Genomic DNA, 18,562 nt, shown 5'->3' with positions numbered 1-18,562 from the left:
ATTGTGAAGACAAAGGCAAATATTGCCTGGCAGTGATAAAAAGTTTTCATCAAAACTTTTATAGAGTGCAACCCACTTTGTCTAGGATCAGCCACCAATGCCACTTTCCAACACCATTTATAAGAGGCTAACTGGGTTCTAATGTATTGTCTTTTCATTCCTTGTTTCATATAATTAGATATCCAGTGTGTTGGACTGTAATAATGTCTTCAAGGCTTCAAATGCTTAACTACAAGAATTCTCAACTGTTGATTTTTCCTATGGCAAGTGTAATCCAATGTGTCAATGTGCTTTTCCCTGACTGTTGCTGTTCCCTAGTCCACTGTGTTTGGTTTGTGTGTGCATGTGTGCATGTGGAGAATGGCTTGTTACACTGAACAAGAAACCAAATGTAAGATTATATTTGGAGACCTATAATGTGGCCAAGTAGATTGCTGCTATAAACAATTATGCTTTATTTATTTAAAGGCACTGACATCAGCAATCCACGTGGCCACATTACAGGTGTCCAAATATAATTTCTAGCCATTTTGGCTTTTCTCAGAAAATAGCCAGCAAAGGGATAATTCATTGAGAATCTGGCTTGAGCCCTTCTGCATAAAATGGACACCCCCATCTGCTCAGAGGGGAGTCCAGACAATGCAGGGTGCACTCCTCAAGTCTGATGCAAATGGTCCTGGCCATATCCAGCTTATTCAGCACCAAACCCAGGATATACCCCTCTTAAAACAGTAAAAAAACAACAACCTTACTACTTGTTCTGTGGCTTCCCAGAAGATACAGCCCTCCATTGTGGCATTGGGTGGCTGTTTGTATGAATGTACTGCTGTGCCACATGTCATGGTGACCACTGCAGCATACCACTCGCATTGAGGTCACAACAAGATCCCCAGCCATGCAATCGATGTTGAGCACCTTGTTCTGACCTCAGAGTGAAGGGACCTGCACAGTGGGACACATATGCAAACAACCACCTGGTGCCACAATGGAGGGCCCTGTAACGGGAAGATGTCAGAGCTGCTCCAGGACCAGAATACTCTGGTCTGCTCCCAAAATATTCTGGCCAGTACAGACACCACCTAGGTCACTACTTTTAGGATTTGGCCTAGCAGGCACTTGTAAAAGACTTGTCTATAATGGAGACAGGGTCTGCAAGCCAACACCAAATCCATTTCCATCCAGCCACTATACACTGATATAGCTGGTAAGTGAATGTCATTGCATTTGTTTGATTGATGGAGATAGCTAATCAATGGAGTTAGGGAAATATCATGGTTAGGACTGATTCTCAGATAAAGGAATGTACAGGGGCAAAATCTGGCCAAGGGGACAGTATAACAAGCAGAAAAGATAAGAGAAACTACAATGATCAATTTGCTTAAATGTTCAAAGCTGAATGATCAAAGTGGTAGAAAAGCCAATATGGACATCATCTATTATGAACAAAATAGGCAAGATCTTCCCCTCCGCCAACATATGTATTTTCTTTCTATGGAGATCAACAACAAGTGCTGTAGAGCTACAAGCCCTCTAAAAGATATAGGCTGTTACTAGCAACTTTGCAACACTATACAACAAATACACTTTTAATTAGGGATGGCCATTTTGCTGTAGGTTCTACAGCAAATTGTGTCTCAGCATCCACTGATACCATGGGTCACCTCATTTCTGTGTGCCATTTTAAAATCTCTTTCAGAAATGGTACTCCAATGCATCTTTTCATTTTGTCCAGAAGGACACAAATATGGTTGCCACTGAAAATGCTTCTACTACCCTGTTTCTGTGGTTCTGTAACTGGGGGGCTGTGCACACCGGCCATAATGGCTGGCACAGGGGTGGAGTTGGGGCATAGCATCCACATGACGCACACCCGACTTCTCCCCCAGGATGCTGTGATGCTGCATGCTGCTTCACATGGTGCGTGGCATCATAGCGCTCCTCTGGTGCTGCGTCCACACAACGCAGCCCCAAAGGAGCATGTTAAAGCCACGGCGCTATGGCTATTGCACCCATTCCAGGGCACAAAAACAAGCTGCTTTTTGTGGCCCTGGGAAGGCCAGCTCGGGGCCACAGTGTGCAGTTGCCACAGCCCTGAGCCAGTGCAGCTCGAGACAGCTGGAGAGTTCCCCTTGGGAGTGGTCTGCACAGCCTCTATGTCATAAATAACTTAGTAAGGAATGCAGCCAGATGAATTGAAACAGTTCAGAGCTCAAAATCCAACAAAGTTAGTCCATGTTAAACAAACCAGGTGGAGGGATATACAGAAGGGTAGTGCAGAGACACGGTTGCCAGATGTCACAAGACAAAGTCCAAGATAATAGAGCTGGAGGGAGATGTCTTCCAGGAGTGGTGTCATGGTTATATCCAGCAATGCCTCTGTGCTCTCTACCCTGCTTTTCTGATGACGGAACAGGAACATCTGATGTTGTTCTGATTGTGCCACAGCTGTATGCCTCTGTTTTGGCCTCTCTCCACACTTGTGCATGACGCTTGACTTCTTTGCCCTCTCAGAGGAAGCACAAAAATCCAGATGAAGATGCTAGATGACATTATTGAGCACACATAGCCCACACCCAACTGAGGAACAAATTTCTCTCTAAATCAGCCAAAACTGTAGTTGTGACTGAGAAACCAACGGTGTCCTAATGGTGCCCCATATCTGAAGACTGTCAGGAGTAGGGTCTTTAGTATCATAGTTCCTGGGTGGCTGAATGCCTTGCCTTTGAGTTGCCTTTAGTTTGCAGAATGTGTGCTTTAAAAAAAACCCTCAACTTGCCTTTAGCTTTTAAACCACGGAACAACCAAGTTAAATTTTGGATTAATGATTAGATACAAGCTATTATAATAATATGTAAAGGAACAGAATGGAAATTGCAGATGTAAGAGGTTTGACAGAGTACTTTAGGGAGGGGTTATTTGTAATACAGGGGAGGGGAATTGTTGTAATACTGAGACACTACTATTGTTAAATATCAATAAAATTTATTTTTAAATTTTAAAAAATGATTGCATTTAGCTAAGCTTGTGGTTGGTATACATACAGGTTTTTGTGAGGTTTTTAAAAATGTTTTAAAAAAATCTTGGGGTGGTTTATTTTAGTAGGGTGTATCTCCTCTTTGATGTGAGGTCCTTTGAAATATTTTAGGAAAAGTCTCATAGAATACTTTTAATTAAATATATAAAATAATGTAGCCACTGTCCTTGATGTCAAGTGGCAACATAATAAATTGTTATGGTCCCTTTTAGTTTTTATGCTCTGTAATAAAATATCAGGAAAAAGGTGACATTTATTTAGGTATTTATATCCTGCCCTTCAGCCCTAATGGCTCTCAGGGCGGCTTACAATTATTATTTTTAATGAGACAGTTCCCTGCCCTCAGGCTTACAATCTAAAAGACACAAAACAAAAGGAGAAGGGAATGGTGGTGGGGAAGGGGATGAGGTCCAGTGGTTCTTCTCTCCCTCTGAGGCCTGGACCAAGGCAGATGGATTGGAGGGAGGGCTCTTCCTTCTTCTAGGCTAGTCCTGATGGATCTTGCCTGAAGCATTCCACTCCACTGCCTTCTTTTCTGAGCACTGTGTATACAATTGTCCTATTACTCCTCAAATAGCTTCTATTATAATAAATAGGTAGGAAGACAGTAAGCTGTTTTTATAGTGAATCAGACCATTGTTCCATCTCACTCACTATTGTCTGTTTACTGGCAGCAGTTCTCTGCCATTTCACACAAGGGTCTTTCCCCATCTTATCTACTTGAATATAACAGAGATATAACCTGGAATCTTTGATATTATTTATTATTTATTATTTATTTACGTTATTTATACCCCACCCTTCAGCACTAATGGCTCTCAGAGCGGCTTACAATTATTATTTTTAATAAGACGGTTCCCTGCCCGCAGGCTTAAAATCTAAAAGACACGACACAAAAGGAGAAGGGAATGGTGGTGGGAAAGGGGATGAGGTCCAGTGGTTCTTCTCTCCCTCTGATGCCTGGACCAAGACAGATGGACTAGAGAGAGGGCTCTTCTTCTTCAGGCTAGCCCTGGTGGAGCTGGGCCAGCCTATTCACTCCCTCACAGGCCGAAGGATGACAGTTATGGAGGGAGGAGCCTCTATCTTCAGGCTAGCCCCTGATGGAGTTGGGCCAGCTTATTCTCTCCCTTGCAGGCCGAAGGATGACAGTTATGGAGGGAGGAGCATCTATCTTCAGGCTAGCCCTGATGGAGCTGGGCCAGCCTATTCTCTCCCTCGCAGGCCAATGGATGACAGTTATAGAGGGAGGAGCCTCTATCTTCAGGCTAGCCCTGATGGAGCTGGGCCAGCCTATTCTCTCCCTCGCAGGCCGAAGGACGACAGTTATGGAGGGAGGAGCCTCTATCTTCAGGCTAGCCCGGATGGAGCTGGTAGAAGAAATAACAGTAATGATATGGACTCTGCCACCAAGTTACAAACCTCATTACCTCTCTGTATAGCAAGTACCCTATTTTCCAGCGTGTAAGATGACTTTTTAACTCATGAAAATCTTCTCAAAAGTCGGAGGTCATCTTATACACCAGGTGTTGTCTTATAGAGCGGGTGCTGAAACCTCCGAGCTGGACTGGAGAATCTGCGGTTGCAGCATATGGTGGGGGAAGCTCAAAAACAGTCATGGCTGCATCCCTGCTGTAAGTGGCGACCGTATGAAAGCAGCAAGGGCAGTGCTGTACAAGTATGGTAGAAGAAAATCCACTCACCAGGATTTGTGGAAAGAGGTGACTTAATGCAGTCTTGATGACGAGGTGAGGGGACACCTCACCGGGGAGGTGTAAGTGAAGGGCAGAGCAAACTGCAGGTGTCCGGGATGCCCAAGGTATGGAAAAAAGAGCCGTGTTTGCACTACCACTCTGATAGTCTTGGAGGCAGGGAGGGCTGGGCAGGCAGGTAAAGCTGACCAATTCAAGCAGCTTTGTATACAACAACCAGCCAATCGCCAGTAAGGTACATCGCTTGCAATGATTGGCTGGTTGTTGTATACTGGGTACCACATACAGTACAACACCAGTATCTGTACCTGTACATACAGTATAGCACCAGTACATACAGTACAGTATTTAAAATGTCCAACAGTCAAAACCGTATCATGGCTCCACCAGCAAGAAGAAAGAAATATGAAGCCAGTTTCAAACTTGAGGTTGTAAACTTTGCCATGGAACATAATAACTGGGCTGCTACAAGACAATATGGAGTAACAGAAAAGATGGTTCGGGACTGGAAAGCAAATGAAAAAGCATTAAAGAGTATGCCAAGGGGTAAGTGTGCATTAAGAAGGGGCACCCCACATTGGCCAGAACTCGAAAAACATGTAGTAGACATGGTGAATGAGCATCACCAAAATGGTTATATAGTAACACGAAATAAAATACGTTTGTTTGCACTTCAGTGGGCCAAATCTAACCCAGATCACAGCAACAGATTTAAGGCCACTGTATCCTGGTGTAATAGATTCATGGGGAGGCATAATGAGGTACTGAGGTAAAAGATGAAAATTCCCCCCAAATTACCTGCAGATCTTGATAGCAAAGTAAATAGTTTCCATCAATATGTAATTCAACAGCACACTAAACATGGCTATGCATTAAGTAGTACTGGAAACATGGATGAAACTCCAATGAATTTTGACATGGTTTGAAATAAAACTGTCCATCAAAAAGGTGAAAAAACAATTTTAATTAAAAAAACAGGACATGAGAAGTCCAGTTTTACAGTGGTACTAGGATGCACAACTGATGGCGCCAAAATGAGACCAATGATTATTTTTAAAAGAAAAACAATGCCGAAACTCAAGTTCCCTGTTGGTTGTTTTGTACATGGAATGAAAAAGTCTGGATGGATGAAGAAGGGGTAAAGCTACGGCTTGATAATGTACTGTATGTAGTCTACTGGTGGGGGATATTTCCAGGCCTCATTTAACTCCCAGCACCAAGCAAAGGCTTGCAAGACTAAACACAGATGCAGCAGTTATTCCTGCAGGATTGACATTGTTGTTACAGCCACTGGATGTGTGCCTAAACAAGCCATTTAAAGATTGCATTTGAGAACAGTGGAATGAATGGATGGTTAGCGGCAAAAAGTCATTCACAAAAGGAGGAAATATGCGTGCTCCACAGTTGGATGTTTTGTGCAGGTTTGTCATAAAAGCCTGGAATTATATTGATGGAGAAACAGTAATCGTCTTTCAAGAAATGTGGCATATCAAATTCATTAGATGGTATGGAGGACAACTACTTGTGGCAAGATGAAGAGGAAGCCGAAGCTGAGACTACACGTTCTGATACAGAATTTGATCCATACAATGACTGCCTTACAAATGCATCACAAGATGTCACTGATGTACTTATGATATCAGATGACGAACAGGAGGATTTTGAAGTCTTTTAAAGGGAAACTGTCACGCAAGCAAAACCTGTAAAAATACTGTCGCTTGCAATTATGATGACCGTTGCTAACTCGCCAGGGACTTGCCCGGCACTTGCTCTCTCTCTATTTTGTTATCTTCCTCCTATCATCATCAGTTCCAGTTTGGTTGACAGCTTAGAAAACAAACAGCATGGCAGCTCCCATGGGTTTATTGTCTTATCCTTCCTTTCAGCTTTACAGTGAATTAGGAAAAGTTTAATCCACTTGCACTGTTTTATGTTTATATGTTTGATGACAAACAGCCTTGTGTTTATAAGTGACAGTTTTCCTGCTAAGTAGCTGCATGTAATAAGCATTTGAATTAAAATTACCATATTGAAATCAAATCTGATGTTTTTTAAATTTTTATTTGGTGTGCATTGGAAGAGGGGTAGTCTTATACAGCGAGTATATCCCAAACTCTATATTTTAACTGGAAAAGTTGGGGGTCGTCTTATACACCCAGTTGTCTTACACGCCGGAAAATACGGTACATTTTAAAAAATAAGTCCTTGTAAATAGATTTATTGATGGATTTGGGAAAGTAATTCTCCCTGCTCTGCCTCAACAGGCTAGAGATCACTAGTGTCCATGTTGTGGGAGGCATTGAACACCAATAATGGGATCAGGTGCCACCGATTTACTCAAACCACTAGCTCTCAGTGCCAGGGACTGAACATAGAGCACAATGAGTTGTATGTAATGACAGATTATCAGTAGTTGAGGATGTACAAGAACTAAAAATTTAACTCTGTCTTACTGACTTCAATGTTATAGCAAGCTCCAATGTTCTGCAAGACAAAAAAAAATAATAATAACGTTTTTAGGGAACAAATTCTAAACATTAATTGAAAACTAGAAACAGCACTGATGTACCAAGGAAGAGACCTTTTAGCATTACTTCTACCATTAATAGATAATTAACTTGAATAGCACCATTGTAAACTCTTTCACTCTTTGTATGTTAAGGTTGTTATTTATTTTTAAAAAGAAGGAAATAAGGACACTAATATGAAATCTAAGTTGGAGCACTCAAAATTATAAAAACATCAAGTAATTGATATTGTGAGTTGATAGACACTGAAGAAATTCATTCAAGGCTTGGTGATAATTAACAAGAACCAGTTTGGTTTCCATTACACCCATCTCAAAATGGGTCTATAGATTTTTTTGTGTATGCTTGCAGGGAGAGACCATCTTTCAGGGAAGGAATAAGACACACACACAATGGCTCATTTTGGAAAACTCAGATTGGCAGGTGCATTTTCCCATTCATTGGGAGGCTGCATTAGGTTGCAGACCTTTTAGATATCTAGCGGAAATCTCAGATTGGCCAGATCCCTCCTGTAGCAGCTCACGGAGAGGTACAGATATACTTCAGTTATCAAAGGTGATGTGTTCCCTTTTAGATAGTTCCCCAGACATTACTTCTTTAACAGAATATTTGGTACTGGAGGCAGAAATGGCCTGAAAAGAGTAGAGATAGGTTCCCACACCACAAAAAGGGTGAACCATTCAACTTGTTTCAGGAACATTTCATTCAAAACCCTCTTATCTGTCGGGTATGCTTTGACTGAGAGTTCCTGCATGGCAGGGGGCCGGACTGGATGGCCCTCTTCCAACTCTAGGATTCTATGGGCCCGTACATACAGGCCAGAATAAAGCTGCTTTGGGTCACTTTGGAGGTATGCTGTTTAAATGATACATGCATCTTAAGAGGCCAGAAGCTGCACCAAAGCTGCGCTTAGGACTGGAGTGTGGCTTTGGCACAGCTTCTGGTCTCTTAGGACACATGCATTATTTAAACAGCATGCCTCCAAAGTGACCTGAAGCAGCTTTATTTTGGCCTGTCTGTATGGGCTCGATGATTCTATGATTCTAAAATAGTAGTTTTTCCTAAAAGGAAGCTCCCCCACAAAGCGTAATTAGATGGTCATCTGACTGAGCAATGTTATAGGTTCAAATACCTGGGGGTACACTTTTCCTATAATGGAAATTGCGAGGCAGCAAAACTTCTAGCTTGGAGGACAACAAAAACAATACTAAGCTTTGAAAGGATCAACCGGAGGTTCCCTGGCAGGCCCCATTCTAAAAATCTTTATATCCAAAGTTCTGCCCCCAGTTACTATATGGAGCACAGCTATGGGGACAGGTCCATGCTGCGGCATCTGAAATTATTCAGAACAAATTCTTAAAAGAACTGCTAGCTCTTCCTCCAGGAGTACCCTCTTCATTGCTAAGTCTGGAATTGGATCTCCCTTCTATCAAGGCTAGAATCCAGCAGTTATTGTTGTTGTTAGCTGCCCTTGAGTCGGTTCTGACCCATGGTGACCCCGTGGATGAGACATCTCCAAGAATCCCTATCCTCCACTGCCCTGCCCAGAACCTGCAAGCCCTTCCCCACAACCCCCCTGATTGAGTCTATCCATCTGGTTTGTGGTCTTCCTCTCTTTCTTCTACCCTTTACCTATCCTAGCATTATTGGTTTTTCTAGTGATCCATGCCCTCTCATTATGTCGCCGAAGTATGATAGTCTCAACTTGATAATCTTTGTTTCCAAGGAGACCCCTGGTCTGATCTGTTCAAGAACCTATTTGTTTGTCTTTTTGGCTGACCATGATAACCTAAGTACTCTTCTCCAGCACCACATTTCAAATGAGTTGACTTTCTTTCTGTCTGCTTCCTTCACTGCCCAGCTCTTGCATCTGTACATGGTAATTGGGAATACAATGGCCTGAACGATTCTGACTTTAGTGCTCAGTTGTACGACTTTGCTCTTCAGTATCTTTTCCAGCTCTTCCATAGCTGCCCTTCCCATTCCTAATCTTCTTCTTATTTCTTGATTGCAGTCTCCATTCTGATCAATGTTTGATCCTAAATATGAGAATTCTTTAATTATTTCAATTTCCTCATTGCCTAGATTGAATTTGAGTATTTCTTCTGTAGTCATTTTTGGTTTTTTTTATGTTCAGCATCAGGCCTATCTTTGCACCTTCATCTTTGACCTTCCTTATTAACTGTTCCAATTCCTGAATGTCTTCTGCTAATATTATGTTGCTGTCTGCATATCTTAGGTTGTTAATGATGCTTCCTCCTATTTTCACTCCTCCTTTTTCTGATTGTAATTCTGCTTTTCTTATGATGTTTTCAGCATATAAGTTAAACAAGCAAGGTGATAGGATGGAGCCTTGCCTGACCCCCTTTGCTATTGGGAACCACTCTGTTTCCCCAAATTCTGTTCTGATGGTGGTCTCTTGTCCTTTGTACAGATTCCTCATCAGGACTATCAGATGTAGTGGCACACCAATGTCTTTGGGAGCGTTCCATAGCTTTTCATGTCCTATACAATCAGTTATACTCTATGGGAAAGGACTGATGAGCTTGGAGGATGGTAATTAACAAAACAATGCTTTATTTAGCAAATTGCTAAGAGTGGATGGCCTCACTTTTGGACATCATTGTCTCTTTCTTATTTTGAAAATGTTCAGACCTCAATCATTCATAAGGACACATACTCTATCAGAGATAGGATTTTTGAGTCAGATTCCTTTGAAAATTAGCTTGCCAGACAACATCAATCATTCTGTCCATAGTACAGCCTTATAAAGAGGGAACAATATTTCCAACTGTATTTCCAAGACTTAACTTTTATAGTCTTGAGAATAGCCTTTACTGCCCTCCATTTTCAGACAATGCTTTCAGCTTATTTAGAGGGAAGGTATAAAGAGTTCCCTTACAGACAGCGTTTATGCATTTGTGGTTCTGGGGAGGTGGAAGACCTAGTGCAGTGATGGTGAACCTTTCTGGTGCTGTGTGCTGGGGGTGGGGCTTTCACCCTCCGGGGGTAGGGCTTCCGGGGCGGGACTTCTCCCCCTGCCCTTTCCCTGCCTCCAGCTGTCTCTGAGAAATTAAAAACCCTAGATATACCCATGGCAGTTAAAAGATAATGTTAGCACTATAACTGCATAGTGTGAAAGGGCCCTAGGTTACCAGAAGGACCAGTTCATACTCAACAAACCTTGCCAGTTTTAACTTCTTTAAGAACTTCTCTGTTTCCCTCAACATTTGAAGTGCATTTCAGTGGAACTCAAGAAAGGACTATCCCATTGTCTGAGACCCATTCAACTGTGTAGACTCCTCTGTTGGTTTCTGATGGCAGGTGAAGAAGGCTCTTTTCTTCACACAGGTCTTTGGACTATTAAAGATACCTGCTTTTTTAAATGTCTAATGCTGATGTGCTCTTGCAGCTGTAATGTACTTATCTCTGTATTATGTAGAAGTTATCTAGAGTTTTAAATTTTGATACAAGGGAAATTAATCTCTAATTATATGCTTATCTTGTCACCTTGGGCACATTTATTTATGTATGTATCTATGAAGACACACCCAACTAAAGGTGGTGGCAGGTTTGGGTGTGCAACGCCGGTACCCTGGTGAGATCAAACTCTTCTACCCAAAAAAGGCTCTGAAGCTGAATGTAAAGTTTAAAAGGGGGGAAATTTAATTTAAAGGACAAAATAAAGAGTTTTCTCCTCCCCAGCTCTAAACAAAAGGTACTTTACAGTTGCAGCAATCTTCAGGTTATCATCTTTCTGGGTCTGATGGTTTGCTCTCCTCACTCAATGGAGCTGGTGCAGGGTCTTTCAGCTCCTGAAATCTTCTATTCACTTGCTGATGGTAACTAATTCGGCTGAGTTGGTAACTGATTTGGCTAAGTTGGTAACTAATTTGGCTGAGGTGTAAGAAATGCCCTTTCCGGCTGTCTGGGCCTGCTTGCCACCAAAAGACAGCTCTCTGCTTGCTCTCAGCAAAGACTGCTCCCCAACTAAAACCTCTAGCTACAGCAGAGCATGTTGGGAAAGGGCAAACCAAACCTGGAAATAATGCAGGGGAAACCTACAGCTCCTCCCACAAACTAATACAATGAACTTTTCTACACTAAACATACTATGGCCTGAACCAATGTGAAAGAAAATGCAGGGGAAAGTTTCAATCAGTCCTGGCAGGACATCACAGTATTTAATATACTGTCTTTCTCCTAACTGGACCCAAGGAGGTTCACAAAAGATGCTTTTTAAAAAGCATAGTTTTAAAAACACAACTAAAAAAATCACGTTGCTGTAACCAGTTAAAAATATAAATAATTAAAAACACACAAACAAAAACACCCCAATAAGAAGCCTCTCAGTGCAGTTACATATTAAAAACCTGTCTAAAGAGAAAAACATTTTGTCCTGGAAAGCAGGGAGGGGACCAGTCCTCCTGTGGAAGGATGTTCCAGAGGGTTGGTGCAGCCATTGAGAAGGCTATCTCTCTTGTCCACACCAAGTGAGCTTATGTTTGTGACAGGACCAAGGAAAAGCCTTCTTCAGAAGGTCTTAAAGTTTTGGTAAGTTCATTTGGGGAAGATATGTTCTTTTAAATAGGTTGCACCTAAGCTGTATAGGGCTTAATTAAGGAGTGTACGATTACTAAATAAACAGGATGGATTTGTGAATGGACTCCCATCGTGTGAGTGGACTTTCTCTTCACATTTGCACCTTGCTTCCCATCCCATGACCCACCAAGATTTACTCCTGAGGCTCCCCCAACCACCCAAACTGGGTTTGATAAGATGGGTGGACTAAGAATCTACCTCAAGAGTGAAAAGGGGGATTCATTCCAATGATCTGTGGTAGCTAGTGACTTCCATGTCAATGGGAAAGTGGATGTACTATGGGTTTTAGCACAAACCATAAAGGAGCTGTCCAAGGTGCTGAATGTATAGTGTCTAGACTGAGGGAAGTAATAGTACCACTCCATTCTGCTTTGGTCAGACCTCACCTGAAATAGTGTGTCCAGCTCAGGGCACTACAATTTAAGAAGGATATTAACAAACTTGAGAATGTCCAGAGGAGGGCAGAGGCAGCTTAGGGGCCTGGGTATGTTTAGCCTGAAAAAGAGAAGGTTAAGAGGTGAGATGATTGACATGTTTAAATATTTGAAAGGATGGCATATGGAAGAAGGAGCAAGCTAGTTTTCTGCTGCTCCAGAGACTAGGACATGGAGCAGTGGATTCAAGCTACAAGAAAAGATGTTCCACCTAAATGTTAGGAAGAACTTCCTGACAGTAAGAGCTCTCCAGTGGCCCACACTGCCTCAGAGAATAGTGAAGTCTCCTTCTTTGGATGTTTTGAAACAGAAGGTAGATTGCTATGTGTCAGAAGAGGGTCCCGAACGCCAGCCCTGCACAGCAATGGCAAGGAGGGACCCCAATTTGATGGACCAATGGAATGAGGCCAGGGTTCCCTGTGGGCGGTGCTTCGTGCCGTGACGCTGTATGGGGGCGGGGCTATAACCAACTTAAGGAGAGCCCTGAACCTCCAATGCTCCCTCTCTGCAGCTCAAGCAGCATGCTACCTGGGACTACCTGGACAAACAGAGAGGTAAGTACCTTACCTTTTCCTGGGATTGGGTTGCTTAGGGTCCTTCAGACTATCTCCCTCAGGCCCCAAACCCATCCCTGGGGAGGAAGCCACAGAGCAGGCCTTTTAGGCCCCAGCAGGGCTTCTCTCCTTCGGCACTAGGCCCCCTTGGTGTATAGCCACCCATGCCAGTGCCTGCACTTCAGTGCAGGCCTTTTAGGCTGCGGCAGAGCCCATCTTACTACAGGCCTTTTAGGTTCCTCAGCGTTAGCCCCCTTGGCCTACAGCCAGCCAACGCCAGTGCCTGCAAGCTACTGCAGGCCTCTTAGGCAGCATCAGAGTCCCAGAACACACAGCCACCCTTCCTACTCCAGGACAGGCCTCGCACTGGGCCGCTAAACTGCACAAAGGCTGTACAACACCAGTGTTGCTCCCTTCATTGCTGCTTTCACCTCATTTAAGATGCCACCTAAAAAGCTGACTGGTACAGCTAAAGGCAAAGAACCAGCCAAGAAGTCACCTGCTAAAAGAGTGCGCACTCAGCCTCCCAGCCAGACAGGAAGTGGCAGGGACCAGAGTGATGGAGGGGATGTCCATGCAAGGCTTGAGAGGCTAGAGGCGCTATATGCCATTGCTGGGCAGGACACAAAAAAGACAAAGCAGAGTGGCACAAAGAAACAGCATCAAGGAGCACATGGGCATGAGGTGTCAGCTCGTCTGGACAGGCTCAAACGATACTTGGCTTCAACACAGCTGCCAGCAACACTGATAGTTGGGGATTCAGATGAGGACTTGGTGGGCCAAGAGGAAGACACAACAGGGGGAGAAGCACCACAGACCAGGCATGGTAAGTCTCTCCCCACTGGGGTGCCACAGTCAGGGGCCCACCCTGGGATGGAGGGTGCCAGGGGGTGGCCATGGGAAGTATGGGATTCCCCTGACAACCAGCCAGTGGGAGCTATCAATAAGTGGGCCAAATGGGCTGGTAGGGGGGTGTTCAGTCATATGGCTACTGCCCCACCAGGCCCGACCTTCCCATACTCACTGCCATTGAGTTATGTGGCCCACAACGGCACTTCACTGCAGGGTGCTAGTGCATATGGGGGGATTCACTACAGTGCAATCCCATTTGGGTACCTGGCCATGCCCTTGGGGGACCACTTGTCCCCGGCCACAGTGGACAAAATCCTGAGAGGGCAGTTTGTGGACATCTCCTCCCTCCTATATTGGGAAGTTGAGAAAAAGGACTGGGAGCGCCTCGATGATAAAGAGAAGGAGACAGTTAGGCACCGTAAGGTAGAAAGGACCTGGAGGAACTGGCTTCAGGGCTTTTTTATCTATGTGGGGGTTATAGCCCGTGTACAACCCTGGAGGGCATTTCTCCTTATTCAATACATGGATCTCATACATAGAGCCTATGTCGATTATGCGGGGCCAGCCTGGCTTCAGTATGACGAGGCCTTTCGCATGAGGGCGGCTTTGAATCCAGCATTAAGGTGGGATCTAGCAAACTCTCAGCTTTGGATGCAGGGCATGACCCCGGCCCGCCCAATTCAGGGGGAGCAGTCCCACAGTGGCCATATAGTCCATAAGGGGCAAGGAAGCTCATCTAGCAAGGTCCAGGGTGGGAACAACACACAGGCTAAGCTATGTTGGGAATTCGGAGTGCAAGGTCCATGTACCCACTGCCCTTGTAAGTTCAGACACGAATGTTCAATTTGTGCAGAGAAGCATTCCTTTCGGAACTGCCCAAAGGGAAAGAACTGGGGTGGTCACAAGGAGCAACAGGGAGCTAGCGGGGTGCAGCAACCTCCACCATGGCTCCAAAAGGGCCCCAGTCCAATTAGACTGGAAAGTCTAGAGGCCCTCATCCGCCCCTACTATGACAGTGAAGTGCAGTGCTATCTCATTGAGGGTTTCAGGTATGGTTTTAGGATCCCTTATACTGGACCACGCAACTCCTACTTTGCCAAAAACCTTAGGTCAGTCATAGGCCTTGACTCGGTCGTCAGGGAAAAGATTGCCAAGGAGGTGAGGGAAGGTAGAGTTGTAGGCCCGTTTACCTCCCCCCTCTCTAATATTAGGATATCCCCACTTGGTGTTGTCCCTAAGAAGACACTGGGAGAATATAGACTAATTCACCATCTATCCTACCCAAGGGCCGAATCGGTCAATGATTATATCCCAGAGGAACTGTGTACAGTGCACTACATATCATTCGATTCAGTGGTGCAGCTGGTTTGTAGGATGGAAATGGGAGCAGAACTGGGCAAATGTGACATCAAGTCTGCATTCCGCCTGCTCACAGTCCACCCAGATTACTTTTGTCTGCTTGGCTTTTCCTTTGACGGCAATTTTTATATGGACTGGGCTCTCCCCATGGGATGCTTGGTTTCTTGTGCGGCCTTTGAAAGGTTTAGCACCTTCCTCAAATGGGCCCTTAAGATTAGGGCTGCGCACCAGGGAGCCCTGGTGGCGCAGTGGTTAAATGCCTGTACTGCAGCCATTCACTCAAAACCACAAGGTTGCGAGTTCAAGACCAGCAAAAGGGCCCAAGCTCGACTCAGGCTTGCATCCTTCCGAGGTCGCTAAAATGAGTACCCAGACTGTTGGGGGCAAATTAGCTTACTTGCTAATTAGCTTACTTGCTGTTCACCACTATGATCTTTGGAATAGCGGTATATAAATAAAACAAATTATTATTATTATTATTATTATTATTACCTGGATGATTTTTTGTTTGTGGGTGGACCGGGAACAGGGAACTGTGTCTGCTTGATGTCTGAATTCTTATCCCTATCTGAGGAGCTGGGTGTCCCGATAGCTCATGAGAAAACAGAGGGCCCCTCCACTGCCTTAGTCTTCCTGGGCATCGAGATAGACACCATACATCAGCATTGCAAGCTCCCATTGTCAAAACTAGCCGATCTTAATTGCAGGGCCTCCTCCTTCATCACTCCCAGAAAAGCCACTCTCAAGGAATTCCAGGAAATCATTGGGCATTTAAATTTTGCATGCAGGGTGGTTGCCCCTGGGAGGGCCTTCTTAAGGCGACTGTGTAGCACAATAGCAGGTGTCCACAGGCCTCACCACTGGATCAGAATCACTCAAGGAGTCGGGGAAGACTTGGAAGTCTGGAAGGAGTTCTTACAATCCTTTAATGGGATCTCTTTCTGGAGAGATGATCTAAAGATCAAAGATGCCTTAAAGGTAGCATCAGATGCTGCAGGGTCAAGTGGATTTGGGGTTTATTTCCAGGGCCACTGGTGTGCCCAAACATGGCAACACGAATGGCACAATACAGACATACTGTCTGACCTTACATTTCTTGAGATCTTCCCAATTGTAGTGGCAGCACAAGTTTGGGCTAAAGAGTTGGCTAACTCCGCAGTCCACTTCTGGTGCGACAATATGTCCACAGTTCAGGTGATTAATACACTGTCATCTAAATCCCCAAGGGCCATGCACTTGGTTAGAGCCTTTGTTTTGCATTGCCTCCGCTACAACATCCTTTTCTCAGCTCGCCATGTCCTGGGAATTGACAATGGAATACCTGATTCTCTTTCGCAACAACAGATGGTGCGCTTCAGACAGCTAGCCCCGGAAGCAGACCCCTCTCCGGTACCGATGCCAATAGACCTATGGAATCTTGGAGGAGTGAAATTATCCGGGCCATAAGCCTGTCCATAGCCCCTAGCACCAGGACCAAATACCAGAATGCAGGCAGGGACTTTGAGTCTTTCTGGGCCGCAGGAGGGCTCCAACCTGTTTGGCCCATACCAGTGGATCACATCCTTCAATACTGTGTTACATTAAGAGGGAAGGGACTTGCCCCACAGTCCATCAAGGGCAGTTTAGCGGCGCTGGCTTTCGCGTCCAAAGCGCAAGGACATGTAGACAATACTGGGGACTTTAGGGTGCGCAAAGCACTAGAGTGTTGGAGTAGAGAGCAGGGCCATCGGGGGGAACCAAAGGAAGCCATTGTCACCTCAGGTACTAAAAGGCTTGCGAGACCTATGGCCGAACATATGCTCATGGCCATTTGAGCTGGCCCTTTTCCATGCTGCAGCCCTTACAGCCGTCTTTGGGGCTTTGCGGGTAAGTAAGCTAGTCGCATCATCCAAAGGGGACACAACCAGAAGGGCCCTGGAGGTTGAGGACTTAGCTATTTCAGAGAACTTAGTACAGATCAGGATCTGACGTTCCAAAACAGATCAGAGGGGTAAAGGGGTGATAGTTACGTTGGCTCGCTGCAATGACAAGTCACTGTGCCCAGTCACTGCACTGCAGAATTACATTAGGCTTAGGGGGGAACATTCAGGGAGCCTTTTTTGCCACACTGACCATCCCCCCTTGACTAAATACCAGGTTTGGAGAATAACATCAGAGGCCTTAAATAGACTAGGACTCCCCAAGGCTCGCTTCGGTACTCACTTCTTTCGCATTGGGGCAGCGTCCACGACAGTGGCAATGGGATTGGCCCCACTGTCGATCCAGCGAATTGGCCACTGGAAGTCCACCGTTAACAAAAGGTATGTGCAGCCTCTAAATCACTAACCAGTCTTATATAGGTTTCAGGTGCAGAGCAGGAAGATTGAGAGTCCTGATCTGCGGGCACAGCATGTATTGGTGTATTGGGCGGCACGGCAAGCCAGAAACAGCCGAATAGGGGCCCAACTGGGCCTGAGTGGAATGGCCACAGTGAAATGGCTTGGTAGAAGGGAACTGAAGTGGAATGGTCTGCTGCCTCTGCTGTTCGAGGAACGCACAGGGCCACTGCCTGATGTGCTTGTCATCCACTTGGGGGGCAATGACCTTGGCCTGATGAAAGGCAAGGCCCTCTCGATACAGGCCCTGCAGGATTTTAGTCATACAAGCTGTCTGGCCTAACGTAACACTAATGTGGTCCGCAATACTGCCCCACCAGTGCTGGAGGGGTGAAGGTGATCCACACGCCATTGATCTGGCACAGAGAAAAGTGAACCGGGCAATGCACAAGGCCATGGACGAGGGATTGGGCTGCCTTATTACACTTCGGGGAATCTTGTTTCGCCGGAAAGAACTCTACAGGGCGGAAGGCGTACACCTCTCAGAGGAAGGAAATCTTTTATTCTTGGAGGACTTCCAAAAGGGTCTGGGTGCCATCTTGGCCGGCCTGGTGGGGGAAAGGGACTAGACAGACACCTGTCCCTTTCTGTGGCAGGTAGTGGGGAGAATGTGAGAGTTCGGCGTACACCGTGGCACCCCCTTGTGGTGTAGGTAGAGTTCTGAAACCATCTTTCTAGGGTTACCATGGCCCAGAGATGGGGAAGGACTCAATCCTTGAGGTAGACTTGGGATTTTGGCCCACCCAGGCACCCCCACTTTAGTACACAGTTTGGGTGGGGGTGCCTGGGTCTGCCTTCCACCAGAGGTCCGCCCTGGGGATTAGTCCAGTCAAATGGACTCCTCTACAGGGGGCAGGTGTTTTCGCCCGAGGGAAGGCTGGGGAGGTTGTCAGATAATGACACCTGGCCCCAGCTGATCCCCAACCAGGTTGCTCCCCCCTTTGTGGTCTTCCAGGATTTGTAAATATTTAATTAGGTCAATAAAAGTGGCCCATTATCAACTCAATCTGTGTGTCTGGTCTCATTAGTCCATGGTGAAACATCAAGTGCTTTGATGGTGTGTTTCTGCATGGCAGGGAGTTGGACTGGATGGCTTGCGGTTTCTTCCAGCT

The 18,562-nt window shown here is 45.3% G+C and overlaps 1 pseudogene; it reads left to right on the top strand.

The window, feature by feature from the left end:
* Nucleotides 1–13,305: 13,305 nt before the first annotated feature.
* LOC149321849 (uncharacterized) lies at nt 13,306–18,019 on the top strand (annotated as a pseudogene).
* Nucleotides 18,020–18,562: the final 543 nt, after the last annotated feature.

This window comes from Sceloporus occidentalis, unplaced genomic scaffold (assembly GCF_023333645.1).
Source record: "Sceloporus occidentalis isolate IW3139 unplaced genomic scaffold, rSceOcc1.0.p SCAF_1, whole genome shotgun sequence".
In the NCBI taxonomy this organism is placed as follows: Eukaryota; Metazoa; Chordata; class Lepidosauria; order Squamata; family Phrynosomatidae; genus Sceloporus; species Sceloporus occidentalis.
Note: the sequence above shows the minus strand (reverse complement) of the source record. Positions and strands in the feature narration are given on the sequence as shown.